Genomic DNA, 21,933 nt, shown 5'->3' on the forward strand with positions numbered 1-21,933 from the left:
ATATTATTGATGGGTGTATAAACATCAAAGAAAATTTGGCAGTATCTACTAAACATATGTTTACCCTATGATCTGCAATTCCATTCCTGGGTCTATACCCAACAAAAATGAGTGCTTATGTCCACCAACTCACATTTACAAGAGTGTTCACAGAAGTTTTATTCCTATTTCCAATCTGGAAATAACCCAAATATCCATCAACAGGTGAATGGGTAAATAAATTGTGGAATATGCACATAATGGAATATTACATAGCAATGAAAAAGAGTAAACTATCAATATACACAACATGGATCAATCTTAAAGTCATAATTTTCAGTTAAAGAAGTCAGGCACAAAAGATTATGTACTTTTGATTCCAGTTATGTGATGTTAAAAACCAGGTAAAAATAATATATTTTGGTAGACTCAAAAGAATGTTTACGCCTGGTGGTAGAATAATGGAAGGAAAGCTGAAGAAGCCTTCTAGAATGCTAGAAATATTCTATATTCTGAACTGTGTTGTGGTTAAATGAGTGGAATTCACATATACAAGGCACACTTAAGATTTGGGCATTCTACCATATGTAAGTCATATTTCAATGTAAAAAAAGATCGAGGAGAAGAAGACCCACACATCGATAATTGATGAAATTTTAGCATACTGTGGCTAAGGAAAAAAATCCTAAAACCACATGGAGACAAGGCATGATTATCTGAAAGGGAATTAGCAAAACTAATACCAGACCTCCTCAGCAACACTGGATGTCAGAATACCCTGGAGCAATGTCTGAGAAGGAAATATCTGAATATTTCCGAATATCTGATCTGAGGGGAAAAACTTTGAACCTAGAATTCTATAACCAGCTAAATCCATTCAAGACTTAGGGCAAAATACAGCTTTCTGGACAGGAAAGATCATATGTATTTAACGAAAATAATACTCAACCAGATCAATCAACAAAATAAAAAACACCCAGGATAGAGAACATCGTGTGATAAAAGAAATAGTGGGATTATTCTCAGAAGTGTTGAATTATGACTCAGAGAAGTGAAGATGCTAGAAAGAAAGTGAAACAGGAGCCATTAGACCTTGACATTGATTACATTTCCTGCCCTATGGGCCCAATCACCCCACTTGGTTCTGCTAAAATAACATTTCCACCATCATACTATTATAAACGTGACTTCCTGCTTTCAATTTTGAACCAATCTATTTCATAAAAGAATAGCAAAAAAGAATGAAGGATAGTTACAGAATAGAATGTAATTGTTACCTTGATAACATACAAATAATAACATAATTAACAAAACTTGGGAAGTGGAGGGAGAAGAAAAAGTAGAAGATAAAAGTGAGTTATTATCCTCATCTTTCATAATAGGGAGTCAATAAAGGATGTCTACTTTAATAAATCAAGAATGAATATTTAAACACATTATTTAGTCAGAGAGGCAGCCAGTTGAAAGAACAAAAATATATAACGATTAGAAGCTGGAGGTGAAGTAGGGGAAAGGAGATGGGGTCAAGAGTGATAAATTCCAGATCTTTCATATTGGAGGGTGGTCAATAGATAAGGTTTAAATGTGTGCAAATCAAAACACAAAGTATATTATTTAACAGCACAGTGGTAACCAAGAAGGAAGAACTGTTAAGGCAGTATTCACTGGAAAGTTCCCAAAGGGCCTATGACAGCCCCAGAGAATGGCAGAGAGGAGAGCAGGGGAGAACTGGTGGTGTGACTTTGGAGCAGGTGCCTCACACACAGCCTCCATCCCACCCGATACCAAGCCTTGAGGGGAGGGTGGAATGACAGAGACCTCATGTAGGGTCGGAACATCTGTGAGAAGAGAGAGCACATGCAGTGCTATCCAGGGGCAGCCCTCAAGGTGGCAGAGGAGGGTTCCCTGAGCCAGCACGTGGGGTAGGCGGCAGCCAGGTGAAACAGCAGGTCTGACCCAAGCCTGGGAGAGGGCCTGAGACACCCCTGCGTCCCCCAGTCTCCTGAGACGGCAACGAGCATGGGCGAGCCCAGGAGGTCTGAGAGCTGCCGCGGGGAGCCTGGAGGGATGGTGGACATCTCAGCAGTGATCAGTGGGCAAGATAATAATGATCAACTTCCAGGAGATGAGGGACGTTTCAGAGGGTGTAGCACCGAGGCTGGCCCCAGACAGAGGCTCCATGTTTACTGCCATAACGCCATGTGAGCTCCAGAACATAGATGCCACTCTGGCGAGAAGGGTTCAAAAGGAAGAAATTCAGAATTGACCAAGTTTAAATCTGAAATGACTGAAAAACCCTGAAGTGAGTTTATTAGAATTGACAAGATTATGTTTTCTGTTGCCAGATATAATGGGGAATTGAAATACAGATTAATTTGAGTTATAGAAAATAGGAAAGTCACTGTCTTTTGCATAATCCAGCATATGGCTATGAAATTCAAACTCCATATAGTTCTATAATTAAAAATGATAGATTATGATACATTGACCCAATGGAATACTGTACAGTACCTAAGAATGAAATAGACATATAGGTACTGTCATAGAAGGATGTTGACAATATATTATGTCTTGAAAAGTTGTATAATGGTATGTATAACATGACACCAATTATATATAAACACACATATGCATGTAAACATATATACAAATTTGTACAACCATCTGTGTGTATATATGTATACACACACACACACACACACACACACACAAGCTTTTAACAATGATTATCCCTGAGATGTGGCATTTGGGGGGTGGGGAAACAGGAAAATTTTGTAACTCTGTGGTGACAGAGGTTAACTAGACTTGTTGTGGTGATCATTTCACAATATATATATAAATATTGAATCATTATGCTGTACACCTGAAACTAATATAATGTTATATGTCAATTACACCTCAAAAAAAAGCCCCAGGATACTTTTAATTTTTTAATTGTAAATTTTATAAATTATATATAATAAATTTCTATATTATTTATAAATATAGAAATTATAATTTTTAATTATAAATTTCTGTACTTTTTTAAACAGCTAGCAAGCATTATTTACACAAATATTTTTTTAATTAGGAAATGTGCCTGGCACAGTGTAGGCAGTCAATAAGTGATAGCTACTAACGAGAGAAGGTAGCATTCCTGAGCTCACTGTGTTAGAAATTAGTTTAGGCATTTTCACATAAATTATCTCATCTAACCCTCCCCAGTTGCTAAGAGTAAGAGCCGACTCGGGAGCGGGGAGGGGGAACGACCCCACCTTGTGACTCTCAGCTGGTCCTCTTCCTACCTCACTCGCTGCATCTTCCTCTTCTCCAACAACATGCAAACCCCAGATTGTCGCGGCTGCCCTAACTCTGCTCCAGCAGAAAAAGCCACTGTGCCGTTAGCCTGTTCCAGGGCGGGAGCGGAAACCCAGGGAGCGGGGGCACACACCTGGGAGGTGTGCCGGCAGCGTGCCCAGCGCAATTAGAGGCGGATTAAGACGGAAACAGCGCGGGGGCCAGGCGTGATGTGTTTTTGCCGTCTTGTCCGGGATTAGTAGTAATGTATCTGTTGGCGTGAGGGACACATCTGCGTTCATTTATTCTGAGCCCCGTCAAGCTCACAGGCCTGGAGTAAAGCAAAATCATGCTGAACGAACATCGCTAATTTAGCTCCTTTTTTCCCCTCTCTTTTTATTCCCCACCTTCAAATTTTAATGTGAATACAGCAAGAAGCCATTCCCTTTCAACATGATGATTTGGGAAAGGAGACTCTAAATCATAAATCCTGAAAGGGAGGGAAGATGAGGGGGCTGAACCAGAAGGTGGGGCCTGGGAGGTCAGGTGTATATTCAGAGGCGAAGAAGAGGAGACAGGAGAGAGAACAGAGGTGGGCGGGGAGGAGAGGAAGTGTGAATTTCCAGGGTATTTCCTGAGCTGCATGGGTCTGGAACACTTCCCTGTTAAGCAAACAACAACCATTTGCTCCATCAGCAAAGTAGAAAGCTCCCTGTATATTTCAGTGCATAGTTTTCTTCCACCTTGGAGAGGATCAGGCTTTTCCTCCCCTTTGCTCTCGTCCTTGAGGCTGGCTCCACACACCTCGGTGTCTTCACTGCCGGGCTACCTCCTGTGCAAAAGGACTTCACTGCGGCGTGAGCTCTTCTCACAGCGGAGCAGCACACAGGTGCACGGTTCCAGGTGCACCATCTCACTTCGGAAGCCACGTTCTCAACAAGTCCGCTTGCTGTATTTCACACCTAGTACATTCCTTTTCTCAGTCTCTGGTTAGCTCAGTCATTTCTTGCTTGCTGCCCAATGCTGGTCAAAGGGCTCGCTCTCAGCCCCCAGAATCCCATCTTAGAGATTCTGTCTTTCCTTGGTTTCAGCTCAGAGCCTATTTATCAAAGTCATGTCTTCAGGAACGTTTTGTTAGTCTAGACAAGATCTTGGGATTTCCTCTCTCTCTGCCCTAGTTGGGTTTTTCCAGACAATATACTCCTTTCTGCTGCCTTTGGGTATTTAATTTGCATCAATTCATTCTCTGATTACTCTTCCATTTCTTATATTTTTCTCAACTTCCCTTTACTTTTAACATATTCGAGACTGCAAGGTCTTTATTAACCAAGAGGAAACATTAAAGAAAACATATTTGTTTTTTTGAAACGTTATATAGCCAGGTGTAGAAATAATAAATGAGGTCTAGGAATAAATGCCGAGATGGCCAGATAAAGGAGATTAGGGTATAAGCAATCTTTAAAAGCTAAATAAAATCAAGCTGAAAATCAACACGGTGTCTTGAGACAAAAGGAGGAGGTGTCAGGGATTAGGCTAAGGTTTGGAGTCCTGAAAGAGAGAGCAGAGCTGAATTTAAACCAGAAAGGGTGAGGTGGGGGAGTGGGGTGGGTGGGTGGGGTGGGGAAGAGTGGCAGGTGGGCAGGGCTGCAGCCCACCTCTCCCAGAGTCAGGCAGGCTTTGGCTTCTAGAGGTAGTGGTCTAGGGATTGAATCTCTTTCACCCTCTACATGGCTTGGGACATCAACAGCCTCACATGGCTGTTTGCCTTGTTCCCAACCCAATCTAGCAGAGTAGGGGCCATTTAGTGGTGCAGTCCCTCTGACTACTGCTTCATTCCAACTCCAGCAGAATAAAAGGCACTTGCAAAGGGCTAAATCAAATTCACCTTCAGAACCAGCAGAATCTGGCTAATGTGATTTCAGCCTCCCCCTCTCCCTGCCCCCAGAGCTCTCCACCTTCTTGCTGATGTCTCAAATTCTTTTAACGAGAGAAAAAGTCTTTCATGCCACAATTAGGGATAAAAGACATAAAATGCAAACGCCTGGCTGAGCTCCAGTTGGAGAATAATCAATCAATTCTTGGAATATAAATTACTAATATCAGATTCTTTCCTGGTATGATAGACGGAGGAGGGTTAAAAGAGCAGGATGATACTGACACCTGAAATGGGGGTTGCCACGGAGATGGGAGCCAAGGAGATGAGAGCCGATGAGGGGGCAATCCCTTCCAGGTATACAACACCTTAAGGTTTGAAGAGTGTGTGTGTGTGTGTGTGTGTGTGTGCGCGCGCTTTGTGTCACTTATTGCTCCAACTCTGGGAGGCATTCATTTGTATTCTCCTCATTGTGCATAAGAGGAAACTGAGGCCCAGACATTCCCAGGTCTAGTGGCTGCTAAACTATAGATCTTTAATTTGTACTTGAACCTAAGGTTCTGACTGCACGCCCAGGGATCTTTAAAATATACCAAGCTACAGGAAGAAACTGGCAACAAAAGAAATACCCTATAAACTTTTATGATTTTGCCTTGGCTGAGACTTGTTTGCTTTCAAATGGGGGAGGACACTTGAATCTGTGCATGGAGTAATTTTAGTATGGAACTGCCAAGGCAAGCAGCCTGCTTTGCATGATTTATGAAGACGTAAAAAAAAAAAAAAAAGAGAGGTTGAGTGTTGACTTTGTAAAAAAGGAGATTCTTTTTCTGGGAATTTGCTATTTGAAGTACCTCTATATTTTTGTTAATTTATCCTCTCCTCACAAAATTCCACTGACCTTTCCTTCCCAACTGACCTAGATAGTCCGGGGCTTAAACTATTTCTAGTTTAGTGTGGCTATTTATGCTTATTTTTCTTTAAATTTTTTTTTTATTGAAGTAGAACACTCATATAGAAATATGTACAAAACATGAAGCTATAGCTCCATAAATTATCATAAAACAAACCGCTGTGAAGCCATTACCCAGATTGGGAAATACAATACCTTTAACACCCCAGAAGCCCCCTTCTTAAACTCCTCCTTATCACTGCTGTCTCTTTCCTCTTCAAAGATTACTCCTAACCTGGCTTCCAAGATTATAGATTGGTATTGCCTATTTTTGGACTTCATATGAGTGGAATCATGCAATATAAATTATTTTGTGTTTGACTGACTTTAATCAGTATTATATATGTGAGATTCACCCATTTATTGCATGCAGCTGTAGTTTGTTTATTTTCATTGCTGTGTAGTGTATAAGTGTACAAATACACCACTGTCATTTGTCTGTTCTACTGTTGGTAGAGTTTGGATTGCTTCCAATTTGGTGCTATTGTGAGTAACGTCGCTACGAACATCCTTGTGCATGTATTTTGATGCCTATGTGCATATTTCTGCTGGGTATATACCTGGGATTGAAACTGCTGGGTCATAGACTATGTGTAAGTTTCAGTTTAGTAGATAATACCAAGCTGTTTTCTAAGTAATTGTACCAAAGTGCAGTTCCATCAACAGTGGATGAGTGTTCCCGTTGCTCCACATCCTTGCTAACACTTGTTATTGCCGATCTTTGTAATTTTAGCTACTCTGGTGAACGTGTAGTAGTATTTCATTGTGGTTTTAGTCTTTATTTCCTTGATTACTAATCAAGTTATCATTTTCATATGTTAACTGGCCATTTTTTATTAAGTTCCTTTCTCACCCATGTTTCTATTGGATTGTCCATTTTTTTCTTATTGACTTGTAAGAGTCTTTTACATATTTTGGATTGAGTCCTTTATTAATTTATGTGGATTGCAAATAACTTCTCTGGCTCCATGCTTGCCTTTTCCCTCTTAATGCTACCTTTTGATGAATAGAAGTTCTTAATTTTAATGTACTCCAATGTATCAATTTTTTCCTTCCTAGTTAGTACTTTTGCATCCTTTTAAATAAATCTTCTTTTTCTCTCAAGTTCATAGAGATAATGTCCTGTATGTCATATGGAAGCTGTATGGTGTTGCTTTTCACTTTAAAATATACAAACCACCTGAAATTGATTTTTGTATATGCTATGGTGTTAAGGTCAAATTTTATTGTGTTCCATTTGAGTATGCAAGTGTTCCAACACCATTTATGGAAAAGATTGTCCTATCTCTGCTATTCTGCAATGTCAGACTCAGTGACCATATGCATGGTATTTTCTGGACTCTCTTCTCTTCCACTGGTCTATTTGACTTTCTTTGTGCTAATGTCACACTGCCTTAATTATTGTAGCTTAATGATATGTCCTTCTACCTTTTTGTTCTTTGTCAAGAATGTATTAGCTTCTTGTACTTCCATATAAATTTTGAATAAGATTTTCAATTTCAAAAGAAAAAAAAAGAAGAAAGGAAAATTCACTGACATTTTGTTTGGGATTGAACTGAATATATAGCTAAACTGGGGATAATTAATATCTTTGCAATGTTTAGTTTTCAATCCTTGAAAATTGTATATATCTCAATGAATTTAGATCTTTTTTTCCAATAATGTTTTACAGGTGCTTTGGTTTTGGTGGGTTTTTTTTGGTGTGTGTGTAGAAGTCTTTCATATCTTTCATTAGATTTATTCCTAGGTATTTTATATTTGCAGATGCTATTATGCATGTTATAATTATCTAAAGAATAATTCATATTCCAATTCTTTGTTGATATTATACAAATATATACTTGATTTTTGTATATTGGCCTTGTATTCAGCAACCTTGCTAAATAATTTTAAGATTATGATAACTTATCTGTATATTCTTTTGTACTTTATATGTATAAAATAATATTATATGCAAATGTTGACAATTTTATCTCTTTACAGTTGCTACTTTTTTTTATTGCACTGTCTAGAATCTGTAGTGCAATTTTGAACAGAAGTGTATCCTTGTCCTCTTTCCCTCCTCAGAAGCTTCAAAGGGAAAGCTTCAATATTTCCCATTAAGAGTGATGTTTGGGGCCGGCACCGTGGCTTAGCAGTTAAGTGCGCGCACTCTGCTACTGGCGGCCCGGGTTCGGATCCCAGGCGTAAACCGGTGCACTGCTTCTCCGGCCATGCTGAGGCCACGTCCCACATACAGCAACTAAAAGGATGTGCAACTATGACATACAACTATCTACTGGGGCTTTGGGGGAAAAAAAGGAGGAGGATTGGTAATAGATGTTAGCTCAGAGCCGGTCTTCCTCAGCAAAAAGAGGAGGGTTAGCATGGATGTTAGCTCAGGGCTGATCTTCCCCCCTCCCACACACACACAAAGTGATGTTTGCTGTTTTTTAATTTGTTTTCTTGTGAGGAAGAATAGCCCTGAGCTAGCATCTGTTGCCAATCTTCCCCTCTTTGCTGAGGAAGATTGGCCTTGGGCTAACATCCGTGCCAATCTTCCTCTACTTTACATGTGGGACGCCTGCCACAGCATGCCTTGATAAGCGGTGTGTAGGTGTGCACCCAGGATCTGACCCTGTGAATCCCAGGCTGCTGAAGCAGAGCATGCAAACTTAACCACCGCGCCAGCCCCAAGATGTTTGTTGTTTTTTATAGTTAACTTTCTCATAAAATAATTCCCTTCTGCTTCTATTTTGTGTAGAGCTTTTATCATCGATACGTATTAGATTTTATTAATTGTTCTTCCTACTTTTATTGAGAGAATCATATTAAATTTCTTCTTTATTCTGTTGATATTGTGAACTAGATTGTTTTCAAACATTAAACTAATCATGCATTTTGGTAATAAACTTTTTTTGGTCTTAATGGTCTCCTTTTCATATTCCTGAATTCTGTTTGATGATATCATGTTGAGGATTTTTGTATTGAGGTTTGAGTGAGATTGATTTAGACTTTTCCCTTCTTGTACTATCCTTGGCAGCTTTTGGTATCAATATTTGCTCACTCCTTAAATATGTTGGGGAGTATTCCCTCTTTTTAAAATCTGTGGAGAAGTTTTTGTAAAATTGTTGCTATCTTTTCCCTAAATTTGGTAGATTTCACTACAGAAGCCACCTAGGCCTGAGGCGTGTGTGTGTATGTGTGTGAACATTTTTAACAATAGATTTGACTTCTCCGTTAAATGTAGAACTATTCATATTTTCTCTTTCTTCTTGTGTTAGTACGTTGTATTTTCTTAGGGATATGTTCATTACATCTATAGTTTCAAATGTATTGGTATAAAGTTGTTTATAATAGCTTCATGTTCCTTTTAGTTCCGTAGAATCTGTGGTAATATCACCTTTTCTTTCCTAATATCAGATATTTGTTCTTGTACTTGGTCAGAAGAAGTGGGTTTTTTTAGATCCTGGGGCTTCATGGATGTAGAAATGCTGGTGCCGATGATGTTCAATCTGTGTTACTATTCTCAGCATCTGGTTCTGACCTCCTGCCATCACCTTTAGACACCGACTCCAGGCTGAGAAAGGCAGAGAGAATCCCCTAAGTACTACAACCATCATCACCAATCCCTCATTTCTGATAACTGTAGTTGAGTTTATTTTTAGACTAAAATTTGTATATTTTAACTTTTTATTAAAGTGTAATATACATACACCAACTGTACATATCATTCAACTCAATGAATGATCAGAAACACATCTGTATAATCAGCACACATAGTAAAAAACAAAACATTACCAGCACCCCAGAAGCCCTGCTCATGCTTCATTCTGCTTACACCTCGCACAAGGGTAAACACCATCCAGACTTCAAACAGCATAGATTGCTTTTGCCGTCATATAAATATATGTCTTATTTTACTCAAAATTACGTCTTTGAGAATCATTCCTATTGTTGCATGTAGTGGTAGAATGCTCATTCTGATTGCTGTATAATATCGCATTGTGTTAATGTACCATAATTTATATCTCTGCTTTACTATTGATGGGCACTGGGACACTTTCCAGATTGGTACGACTACAAATAGTTTTACTATGAACACTCCTGTACGTATCTTTTGGTGAACATATGCATGCATTTCTCTTGGGTATATACTTAGGAATAGAATTGCTAAGTCATGTGGTTTGCATATGCTCCACTACAGTGTAGATAACACACTGCCAAAAAGTTTTAAAAAGTGATTCTATGAATTTACTCCTTACTAGCAATGTATGAGAGTTACATTTGTTCTGTATCCCTGCCAGCACTTGATATTTTTCATCTTTTTCATTCTACCATTTGGCTGCATGTGTAGTGGCATTACACTGTGATTTTAAATGGAATTTTACTAATGTCTAAATAAGTTGGGCATCTTTTTGTACGTTTATTAGCTACTTAGATATCTTCTGTGTTTATTCAAGTCTTTTGTTCATTTTTCTTTTTGGTTAATATTTATTTTTTATTATTATAAAAATAATGTATGCTTATGATAGAAGATTTGAAAAACAGAAGAGTATACAAAATAAAAATCACCTATGATCCATTAATATTTAAATAACTAAATATTTATAATTCTACCACATTATATCATGTAATATAGTAGTTACAGTTGTAAAGTAGTTATACAGTCGTGTAGTAGTTATGTTTAGACTGTCCAAAACAATTACATTGGTACTGATTTTATTTAGCGCCCTCCAAAACACACAAACAAATTGGAAATGAAAGGAGGTAGTTTTTCTCTCAGCCTTAAAGGGATTTGAGGATATTAGCCCCTTAATCTCATCCCAGATCAGAGGGGCCTCTTCAGCTGGGCACAGGGTCAAGCCTATTCCTGGCTTCTCTGTGATCTCAGGAAAGTACAGTTGGGATCATTTGTGACAAATTTGTTCCCTCTCTGGGTTAATGACATCACCAGCCTCCGTCTTTCCTGAACCAGACACCCAAGTCAACCCCTACTCCTTTATTTCACAAAGCTAAATTTTCACACCAAGTTCAAAAACTCTCCTTCCTCACTGACAGTTCCCTAATTTGAGCCTTATCTGTCCTCTGAATTATTCCCATCCTGACTGATTTTTTGCCTCTGTACTTACCCTACTCCCTACCTCCCACCAGAGTCCAGTTCATTCTTCCTACCATAGGCAGCCGTGCTAAAATGCAAATCTAACCATGTCACTTCCCTGCTTATAACATGTAAGGGGCTTCCCAATACTCTCCCAATGCCAACTTCTTCACATAGTTTGCGTGGGTGCTCTTAATCTGGTCCCTGCTTCCTCTAGGCTCAGCTCCTGCCACTGATAGATCACAGACTTCCGTGCTTCAGAGCCTTTGTTCAAAGTCTCTCTGCTTGAAATGCCCTTACCTGGCTCCTCCACCTTGGCGAAGTCCTGTGCACATTTTCAAGGCCTGGGTCAAGTGCCCTCCTGAGCTCCTAGACAGGATTAATCTGCCCTCTCCCAGTTGGTTGTACAAACCACTCAGCCCACTGAATTGCCACAGTTTCTTTGTCACTTTAGCCACACGATGCATTTCTCAAATCTTTATCTCTTGCATGCCGAGCTCTTGCCACAAGGTCTGGCATATGATAGGTGCTTAATAAACATTGAAGGAAGGCCTAAAGGAATTAATAAAAGGTAAAAAGAAAACAGAAGTAACATTTCTTAAGAACTTGCAATGTACCACTTTACCTACGTTCTCTCTTTTAAACTTCCCCACAGTCCTATGAATTAGGTGGCATTATTCCCATTTTTATATATGAGAAAATTAAGGCACAGAGAAATTTAATTATTTACTCAAGGTTACCCAGCTATTGAATGGCAGAACCAGGATTTAAATCTAAGTCTGGAAACAAACCGGATTGTTTACCCTTATACAGATTATTGTAATAATGATTATGATTATAATCATTATGATGATTGTGGTAATAAAATGGCCATAGCACCTTACATGAGTATATCACTTGTTGGTTCACAAAGCACTTTTCCATCCATTATTGTTACTTGAGTCTCATCACAAACAGAAGAAGTTGGCAGAATTATACTCCAGCTCTAACTGATGAAGAAAATTAAGTCTGAGGATTAAAGTGCCTTCCCTAAGGTCACAGCAGCACAGCCGTAACTTAAATCCAGGTCTTCTAGCTCTGAGTCCAGCAGGGGATGGCGAGGAGGACAGAATCGCCAAGGAAGAAGGGCTTTGAAATGAGCTGGCTGCTACCTCTGGCAGACATCCTTTCCGTTCCCCTCGCAAGTCTGCTGGAGCCATAGCAGCTTCTAGGGGGTGGAAAGAAATCACAGGCCGGAGCTTTCCACCATTTCTGGAGGGTGGGGAATTCTTTGCATAAGAGCCATTTGTTTGCCTTCGCAAGAAAATAATAATAATTTAAAGGAGAAAAGGAAGAGAAACCAGTATATACAAATATTTAAAAAAGCTCCCTGGAGCCCAGACCAGTACAGCAAATAAAAAGCTCTCCTGGGCCGCTGCCCCGTATGAGCCACCCCCAGGTAACCCCCCGTAGGCACTGCCCACCAGGTCTGCCTAGGGAATCTCCAATCTCCTCGAAGAAAAGGATAAAACAACACAAATTCTCTAGGAGCCTCATTATTCAAACAGTTCCAGAAGCAGTGAGAGGACAGCGGTGACTTTGGGAGAAGCACAATCTTATCTCCAGGGTGAATAGGACCATTTGTTGTTTATGTCCAGGAAAGCAGGGCAGCACAAAAAGAACAGGAGAACTCGGAGGAGAAGGGCGCCAAAAGCCAGCGGCTGATCTGAAAATCCTCTGCAGAAACAATGGCTTCTCCCGGAACGAGCTGCAGCCCCTTCTGAAAACAAAAGCGCTCGCTGAGGAAATTGGTCTTTTGTGGTTCTGGCAAGAAGCAACCCGATAAAGCTAGCCTGGCCTGACCCTCTCCCTTCAAGCAGAGGAGACACAGAACTTGTCAGGAAGTGGGGGAAGAGTGGCGAGGCTTCCTAAACTCCCATCTGATCTCCGGTTCCCCAGATGCTCCGCAGAGACCTCCGCTCTTCTCCCAGGGAGGCTCCAGACGTCCTGGTGACCGGCCACCGAGTCTCCTTCCAGCGTCCCTCTGTGGCCTGTGGTCTGTCCTTTTCTTGTTCCAGCCAAAACCAAAAGCTGCTATTGGGCCTGGAGGCCTCTGAAGTTTTTCTGACAATTTTTGAGCTTGGGCTAAAAATAAAAACTGGCCTGGGTCTTTGAAGCGGGCCCAAGCCTTGCCCTTACTTGAACTGGTTTGGCCCTTCTCACCCTGCCAGCAAAAACCCCCAAATTTCAAAAAGAGCTGGGCATGGAGCAGGCAGCTAGCTGGCAGCTGCCCCTCCTGCTAGATCACCAGGGGTCCCTCAGATGGCCCCAAGTTCCCCTCTGTTCTCTGAGACCTGAGCCTGGGGTGCAATTTAAGCTGACTCGGCAGAGTTGTTTTTTATGATGGTTCCTAAATTTGTATTTAGGTGGGGCTTGGGAGAGGTAATTTGGTTAGAAGAGGGTCCTGGGGACTTTTGTCTTGAGAATATGTTTGCATAGCAAGGGAGCTGTGTTTATTTAGATTGCAGGTTAGATTGGGATGGTCTGTGGGGAGAACTGATGCAGATTGCTGGAGGGTGGAGGCCACCAGATCCTCTCCCGGCCACCCGTCTGTTTCTGTTAATAAATACAGCAGTGGCAGGGAGGAGAGACCACACCCAGGAGCAGAGTAGAATTAATTCTACCCACAGTCAGAGAAAAAAAAAAATGCAGGCTATTCCCAAGGCTTCCTTTGGGAAGGGCTCAGGCACCTCCAGCATGAGATGGTCATGATACCCTAGGCTGGCCTTGGAGAAGGGAGAGAGAATCATTTCCCAGGGGAGCTGCTGAGGATACCTATCTGCACGGGTGATGTGGAGGAGAAGCCATGCTGGGGACTGCAGTGGGCATGGATGTCCTGCATGTGCACAAGCAATGAGGCAGTGACCAGATCAACCAGTGTTTGTTAATAATAGCCGACGTGCATCTTGTTCTTTGAAGCTAACCAAGTGCTCCCACACACCTTATCTTGGACAGTCCTTCCAACAAGAATGTGAGGGGTTAATAATATTAATAAAAACTGCCTCTTATTGACCACCTACTGTGTGCCAAGCCAAGTGCTCAGTGCTTTCCCCAGTAGGAATTTTTAGCATAGAAGTCCATAGATCCCCAAAAGAGCTAGAAAGAACTTCAGGGTCTCTGTGAAGTCTTGAAATTCCAGGAACAATTTTGCATTTATGCACAACTGGGCTTGTTTCTGGAGTGAACAACTGGGCTTGTTTCTGGAGTGAACGTCCATGACTTTCATCATTTAAGAACTCTAAAATGTTCAGAACCACTGCTTTAAAAGTGGGATTTCAGGTTCTGTATTGTTTTGACCTCAGGGTCATTCCTCATTCCGGCAGGTTTAGATACCTTATGCCTATTCTCACATTGCACTTGGCAAATACCTTTGTTGGAACCATTATAAAACTGGATTGTATTTTAAAGGGCTCTTTTTGAAAATTTTGCCCCATCATTCACTAGATTATAAACTCTTTGAGGGCAGGCATTGTGTCTTATTCACAATTTTACATCTGGTGCCTCAAATAAGTTCTAGTACTTAGTAGATGCTCAATAAAAGTTTGTTGCATGAATGAATGAACTAACATAAAGCTCCCTTAGAATGAAACTGTTCCAGTTTAAGTACATGAATGTGTAAGCGAGTGTGTGCAGGTGTGTGTGCACACGTAAGGAAGGTGGGTCCTCTCAGATGTGGCGGTGGAGGCTGTGTGTTTGCAGAGACTCAGGGCTGGTTTGCAGGAAAGCAGAGGCAGCCCCAGTGTTGGGCGCAAAGCCAAGGGGAGCCGTGTCCTCTCATCCTGGTGGCACTCAGATTTGGCTCTGGACCGGAACATCTCCTGCACGCCTCTCACTGCCAGCACCCCTGTGCCTTCACTTTCCACGGCATCTATTAATGATAAAAGTCCCCGTGGTTTATAATTACCAGTTTGACAAGTTCAGGAGTTCTCTGTTAATTATTATAATTAGCTTTCACTCAGTGCGGCTTCGGGAGTTTAACAACAATATTAACAACGGGAGGACGATGATCAGGAATTGACTACAAAGAATTGACTGGAAAGACTTCCTTCTGCTGTCAGGGAAACTTATTAATGAGCGCAAAACCTGCACAGCAGCCCCCCTCTGTCTGCCTTAACTGAGCGACTGGGCCTAAATCTGCCTTGAGGAATTGAAAGCAATGGTTGCGGCCAGTGCTTGCAAACACCAAGCTTGAAATCAACTAGGAAAGAAAGAATAAGCCACTAAACTGACAGCTGTGGGCTATTGCTTGACCAGAAATTGAGCAGAGGCAGCAGCCAGGAAGGAAAGCCCGAACCAGAGCTGCCAGCCAGGGCCCCAGACCTGGTTTTTAGGGAGTGCAGACGTGCACAGAGGAGTAGGAGCAGAAAGAGGCGGGGGAGGGCTGGGCCGTCACTGGGAGCAGCCAACCTATCCTGAAATTGCAAGGCAGATGGCCACTTTTTCCTGCCCATCTCACAATGCTGTCCATTCCCGTAGTTATTCCCTGAGTTAGGGCTCTCAACATCTCTCACCTGGACCTAGTTGGACTTGACTGGACTTCTGGCCTCCACTCCATTTTCCAGCTCCCCTCCAAACTCACAGACCTACCCTTCCTGGAGGGTGCTCTGATGACCTCACTCCTCATCTACAAAGCCTTGGATGGCTCCTCATAGCTCACCAAATACAGTCCAGAGTCTTCATTTTGGCACCCAAGTCCACTCAGTAGGGCCCAACTTGTCTTTTCAGTATTGTCTCCTACCCATCATTCTCTGAGTCCTTCACTCAGACAGTACTTACCCACTGGGTGTCCACTCAACACCAGACAGTGTTTCGGATGCTGCAGCATCAGCAGTCAACAGGACAGAAAAGTCCTTGCCCTCATGGGCTTTTAATTCTAGTGGAAGAAATCAGAAAATAAACTCATAAACTAGTAAATAATATCGTCCAAGGAGATGATCATAAACTAGTAAATAATATCGTCCAAGGAGATGATGAGTCATCCATCGTCATCATAACCCAAAGCAACCTAAAGGCCTAGAGCATGAAGGGGACGGCGCTCCCAGGAGGCGACCTTGAGACAAGAACTGCCTCATGAGGAGCTGGTCTTCTGAAGAGCATTCCAGTCAGAGGAACAGAAGTTCAGGGTCCCTTGATGGGGACAGCTTGACATGTATGAGCACAGAAGGAAGGCAAGAGGGTGGGGCATGTGAACAGACAAAGGGGCTATGGTCAGAGAGGTTGGCAGGTGCAGATCATCAGGATCTGGTGAGCCATGGAGGGAATTTGGCCTTTATTCCTGATGTGCTCAGAAGCCTCTGAAGGGTTTCAGCAGGATTCTTCTCCTTTGGGTATGATGTACTCCTGCTGAGCTGAGCATGCCAGGCTCTGTGGTCTCCTGCCAGGCGTAGCTTCCCTAATAGGAACCGAGGCTTTTGGTCTTTTGAGGATAATGCCCCTTCAAGTTTATTTTTCTTTGACCAATCCCCAGCTCTTTAATAAACTATTTTCTGCTGATGGGTGTGAGTGGATGATCTTGGCTGGGCTCGTCTGGCTCACCTGGCCTCCGGATGAGTTCAGGACTGCTCCAAATGTCTTCATTCTGGGGCCAGCTGAAGGGCAGCCTCTTCCCAAGGCATGCTCTTCTTATGGTGGGTCACAGAGCATACAGAGGCAAGCCAGGTTTCTCCAGCTGCTTTAAAGAGTCCCCTCCCATCTTGTTTGCTAACATTCCATTGGCCAGAGCAAGTCATGTGCCCAAGCCCAACATTGATGCTCCCTTCCTCAGAGGGGTTATTGCAGAAGATAAAATAGCATATATAATCCTATTAAAAGGGAGTGAGACTCAAGGTCAATAATCCAACCTACTGCACTCCCATTGTATTTGCATTTTTGTAGACCTCTTGAAAACATTGTCGGAAGTGGCTCTTTTGGTGAGAATTCTAGGCAACCAGTGGGGTGTACTCTGGGTCTCAGGGAAGGCATTTTATGTCCCTCAAAACCTTTCTTGGGCAGCCACAAATGCAAAGAGCATTATCTGTTTGGCAGTAAAGGAGGAAGGAAGGAAACTAACATTTATTCGGCATCTATTATGGGCCAGGCATAATGATAGCCCTTTGGGAAAGTTTTATCAACTTTAGGTTAAACAGGTGCTTTTCCACTTGCTGTCGCCTCATCCCTTCTCTACTGTACTCCAATGACCATCAAGGAACAAAAAGAAAAAAACCCATGGGGACAAAGGGAGCAGAAGAGTAGGATGGTGGAACAAGGAATGAGAGGTGTTAATAATTCTTTGGAAAGTGGAAAGCAGACCAGAGTGTTAACGATGCAGCAGACGAAAAAGGCTGAAATCTGAGGGCCTGTGGAGGGGTTTGCCAAGGCAGAGTAAGGGGCAGTCCCTGGCAGTCTTCAGGAATTGGAAGTACCAGGGTCCTCAGCAGCATGGAGCAGGAGTGTTGCTACAAGCAGGAAGACTGGTTGGATGCCTGTTTATGGAGCACTTGGACCCCCAGATCTTTTCCAACCTGTGCAGCCCAATGACTACTCCTCCCCTAACCTGGCGGGAAGGTTTGTCTTATGAGACATTAAGTGAGAGAAGGACTATATTCAGGGACGCCAGGCCCAGGTGAGGGTGAAGCTAAGGAGATGCATTGGGGAAAAAAAGATATTAGGTGAAAGCACATTCTGAACTTTTCCAGTTGCTGTGCCTCTTCTCCACTCCCTCAACTCTGCCAGCCAGTCTAATACCTCCCGGCGGGAGGTGGGGGGGTCGTTCTCCAGAGAAGGCTATCCCCAGAGAAAAGACCTGAGGACACTTGAGAATCCCCCAAGACATGGTGGGGCCTGTCCTAGCGAGTCCCAACAGCTGATAAGCTCTTATGTGTGGAGTTTCCAGTCACCTTTTGTGCCTCGTCCAAAAGGATCACCAAGGATCACCAGGCATTTGGGAGAGCATAAAAGCAGTGCCCAAGCTCTCAGGGAAGAAAACATAGAGGAAAAGAAAGCAACATAGGGAGCGAAAGAAAAACATGAGAAAAAAAATCCCTATAAAATCTGTGGAGAGAGAAGAGAAGATTTGCATTCAAGAAACAGGAACAAGAGAGGATTCTGGGAAGATGGCAGGGTAGGAGGACTCTGAACTCACCTCCTCCCACAGACACAACAAATCTACAACTACAGGTGGAACAATTTCCTCTGAGAGAGACCTGGGAACTGGATAAAAAGAACCCCCACAACAAGGGACAGCACTGACGGGGGTGGAAGAGGCAGAAATACACCTCTGCTGAGGAAAAAACCACATCCTAGCCGCGGGCTTCACGGCCTGGAGCAATCTTAAAGGTACGAAGCTTTTCCCCAAGAAACAAGAACAAGATGCTATTTTTTTTAAAAAAAGAACAATGAGATAACAAGAAAGAGCTCTTGAAAGTTAAAAAATTATGTTAAAACATTAAATGAAAATTTTAAAAATTTAAAAATTAGTCAAAATTAGAAAAAAAAATCAATGGAAGATTTATGAAGTAAGGGGGAGTATATTTCCCAGAGAGTGAAAGGAAAAGACAAAGGGAAATAAAATGAAAGAAAAAAGACAACCATATTTGAGGTAAGTGACTGTGTTTTGTTGAATCATTAAAATAACTGTATAAGGTAGGTGTGATATCCCCTATTTTACCAGAGAAACTGAGGCTCTGGGGAATTTATGTAATCTTCCCGAGATCACAGTGAGATGGCAGAGCTAGACTTGAACCCCTGTCTTATGACTGCAGAGCTGTTGTTTCTGCTCAGCTGAGCCCTAAGAAAAGCAGACTCAGCAGAGAGTGGTAGAAGACGTGCTGTGAGAGGGGCCGAGACTGCAGCTTTATTGGAGGGCATTATATTCTCACCTTTATGGCCCGTGATAACTATAAGGCACACGCTTTGTATCTTCAAAAGCTTTTTGTGATGATATATAAGAGAGACATCACTTGTACTGTACAGGGCCTCAAAATTGCGTTCTTTTCTCTCCTAAGCTGCATCTGGCCTGAAATCCTACTGATTCTTTATACTGGGATTTTATCTGATAAAGTTATGAGCATTTGAAACGCAAAGTTGTTCCTTTATCAGACTTAGTGGGGTATTTTCATAAAGTGGCAGTGGGATTGAGGAGACGGTTATACATCACACCATTCATCCAGGTGGATTAAGACGATGACATATATTTCAAGTCAGGGGAAAATGTAGTGTCAGAGGAAACATAACCAATAACAACTGGGACTGGCAGCGCTTCTGATTAATGGGCCTCAGCTCAGCTGCTGGCCGTGGACAGTGGAAGGAGACAAGGCCCTCAGCAGTCCTGTCTCCCGTTTCCTGGGAGAGAAGAGAAGAGAAAGATTGGGAGACAGTGGCTTCGTGTTGATCAAACGACCCTGATGGAGCAGACATCATGAGGTTCTACAGCCCCCAGAAGTTGTCACTCTTTTGCCTGCCTTCCTTCCTTCCTTCCTTCGAGGCAGAAGATAGAGGTCAACACAATCACCTTGATTATTGATACAGGTTAGTTTGAGAACTTGACTTAAACATGTGACAACAATAGGCTTCCAGACCCTGAAGTAGAATAGAGAGACATGGCCATGGGTCCCAGGCGGAGCTGGCTGGCTGACTGCATCGGCCCTCCCCCGAGGCAGTTCCCATGGCAGAGTCTTTACCACTAATCCTGTCTGGGGAAGAGTGGGTGAAAAAGGAGAAGGGCCAGATGCATTATGTTAATCAATGCACTTCCGTGTGGAAGGGAGCCTCAGGAGTGGGGACAATGTCCCTTTTAGGCCACAGGCAAACACTGGCATAAAGGCTGCTTCATGGGGTGGGGGGCACTTGTGGAGTACACTATCCCTTTGCAGAGAGGGTGTGGATGAGCAATGGGGCTTGAGTTTTCTTTTTGCTCCCTTCCTGGAGTACGTTTTGATAAACATTTGGCAAGGCCAAAGTGATTAATTTCTGTTTGTTCCTGCTAGTCACTGGGAATCTTGTGATCTGGAGATGTCACTATGCTACCCCCAGCCATTGACTCTATCTTCTTGGGTTTCAGCTGGCCTGTCTGTCTGTGAGCCGGACGTAGCTCCAACTGCCTTATTCACCTTCAGGGTGGCTGTGGGGATCAAAATGCAACACAGTTGTGAAAAAGAATCTCAAGCAGAGGATTGTTCCAATGGTGCCCGATATGGCAATGTTTCAGTGCTCCAGAACTTCTCCACAGACTGGTCCACTGACACCTCTCCCCCACATAAGCTTCCTGTGTCTGGACCACAGAGATGCTCAGGGGAACCCCCATGGCCACAGGCCTGGCCTCTCCTTCACCACCCCGCCCCTGCCTCTTAGTACCTTGTGCCTTTGATAACAGGCAGCAGCCTGCCCAGCTCCAACCAAAAAGAAAGAAAGAAAAAGATAGATTACAAAAAAAAAACCCCAAAACAAAAAACATATTCTGCACCTTTTGCTCAGAAATGGCACAGCCAGGGAGGTCTTAAGACGTAGTGATTAACTTTCTCTGAAAGCCAGCACACCTGGGAATACACAGCGAGACACACTAGGCTGAGCAAATATTAGACAAATATCACTTTTCTGCATTGCCCACTTTGCTGGAGAGGAATGGATTGACTTCTCAAACACTGCAAGAGCAAACCAGCCGGCCCAGATTCAAGATCAACATCGCTTGTCATTCTTTCCTTTCTACTGCTCCCTCCTTTTCTAATTTCTAGAGCAAATGTATACAAAATGTTTATCTAAAATAGAGGCACTCAGAAAAGCAAGCTGTGCAAATAATTAGTGATCTGCAGCCATTGTGTGCCTGATGTGGTAGCCCCTGGTCTTTATTATTCTGTGGGCTGGCCCCCGTGTTGGCCCCAATCTGGGTTTGCATCGCAGGAACACCTGGGCAAGGCTCATGGCATTGCTCTGGCTCAAAGGTGATGTTATCTGGAGCCCTTTGACCCCTCCGGGCAGTGATGCGGTGGCAGCGGGTGGGTAAGGAGCTGTTGGTTCAAGACACCAGAGAGCATAGAGGCGTGCACTCTTAAGAAAGTGCTAGGTACCTGCAAGTGGTTTAGGTTAAATGTGAGAAAACATTATCCAGTGGACACTGCTTGAATCTGAAAGAAAGTGAATAAAGAAGGCTTCAGAGTGACTTCCTGAGATGCAGTCAGAGCAAGTGGAGGGGAAAGGTCACGGGTCAGAGATGGGGCCTACAGACAAAGGCAAGATTGTCTTGAGGCAGGAATATGCTTGATGTGACCTATTGAAGTCCCTGTCTGCTGGAATCAGAATCATAAGAAGCCAGCACCGGAGGGTACCTCGGAGGTCATGGTGCTTTATTGGCAGTTGAGGAAATGAGGCCCAGAAAGGTAAAGGGGCTTTTCTAATGTCACATAGCAAGGGCATGGTGAGGCTGGGATTGCAGGCCTGCCCTGAGCCATAATCTGTCAGGCTGAGCCCTAAACTCCTGTGCCTTCTCCTCCTGAGCTCAGGAGTCTCTGAGCCCCCAGCACAGACTGGTCATGCCCTGAACAGACTGGTCCCCTAGGTCATGAGCTACCCATTCTCTAACTAGGAGCATCCCTGTGGCTGGGACCTCCTGACTGATGCTCCACCCGCGGCCTGACATCACTCTGCATTGTACATTGTCCCATGTGTTGAGATGCCAGCTACTTCCATACAGTCACTCAGTCCCCCAATCCTGGTCATATGTGGTTCCAGCTTCTTTTCTTTCCCCACTGCCTAAGGTGCAGGTCC

The sequence above is a fragment of the Ceratotherium simum genome, chromosome 7 (genome assembly GCF_057802395.1).
Source record: "Ceratotherium simum simum isolate JZ-2026a chromosome 7, ASM5780239v1, whole genome shotgun sequence".
NCBI classification, from domain to species: Eukaryota; Metazoa; Chordata; class Mammalia; order Perissodactyla; family Rhinocerotidae; genus Ceratotherium; species Ceratotherium simum.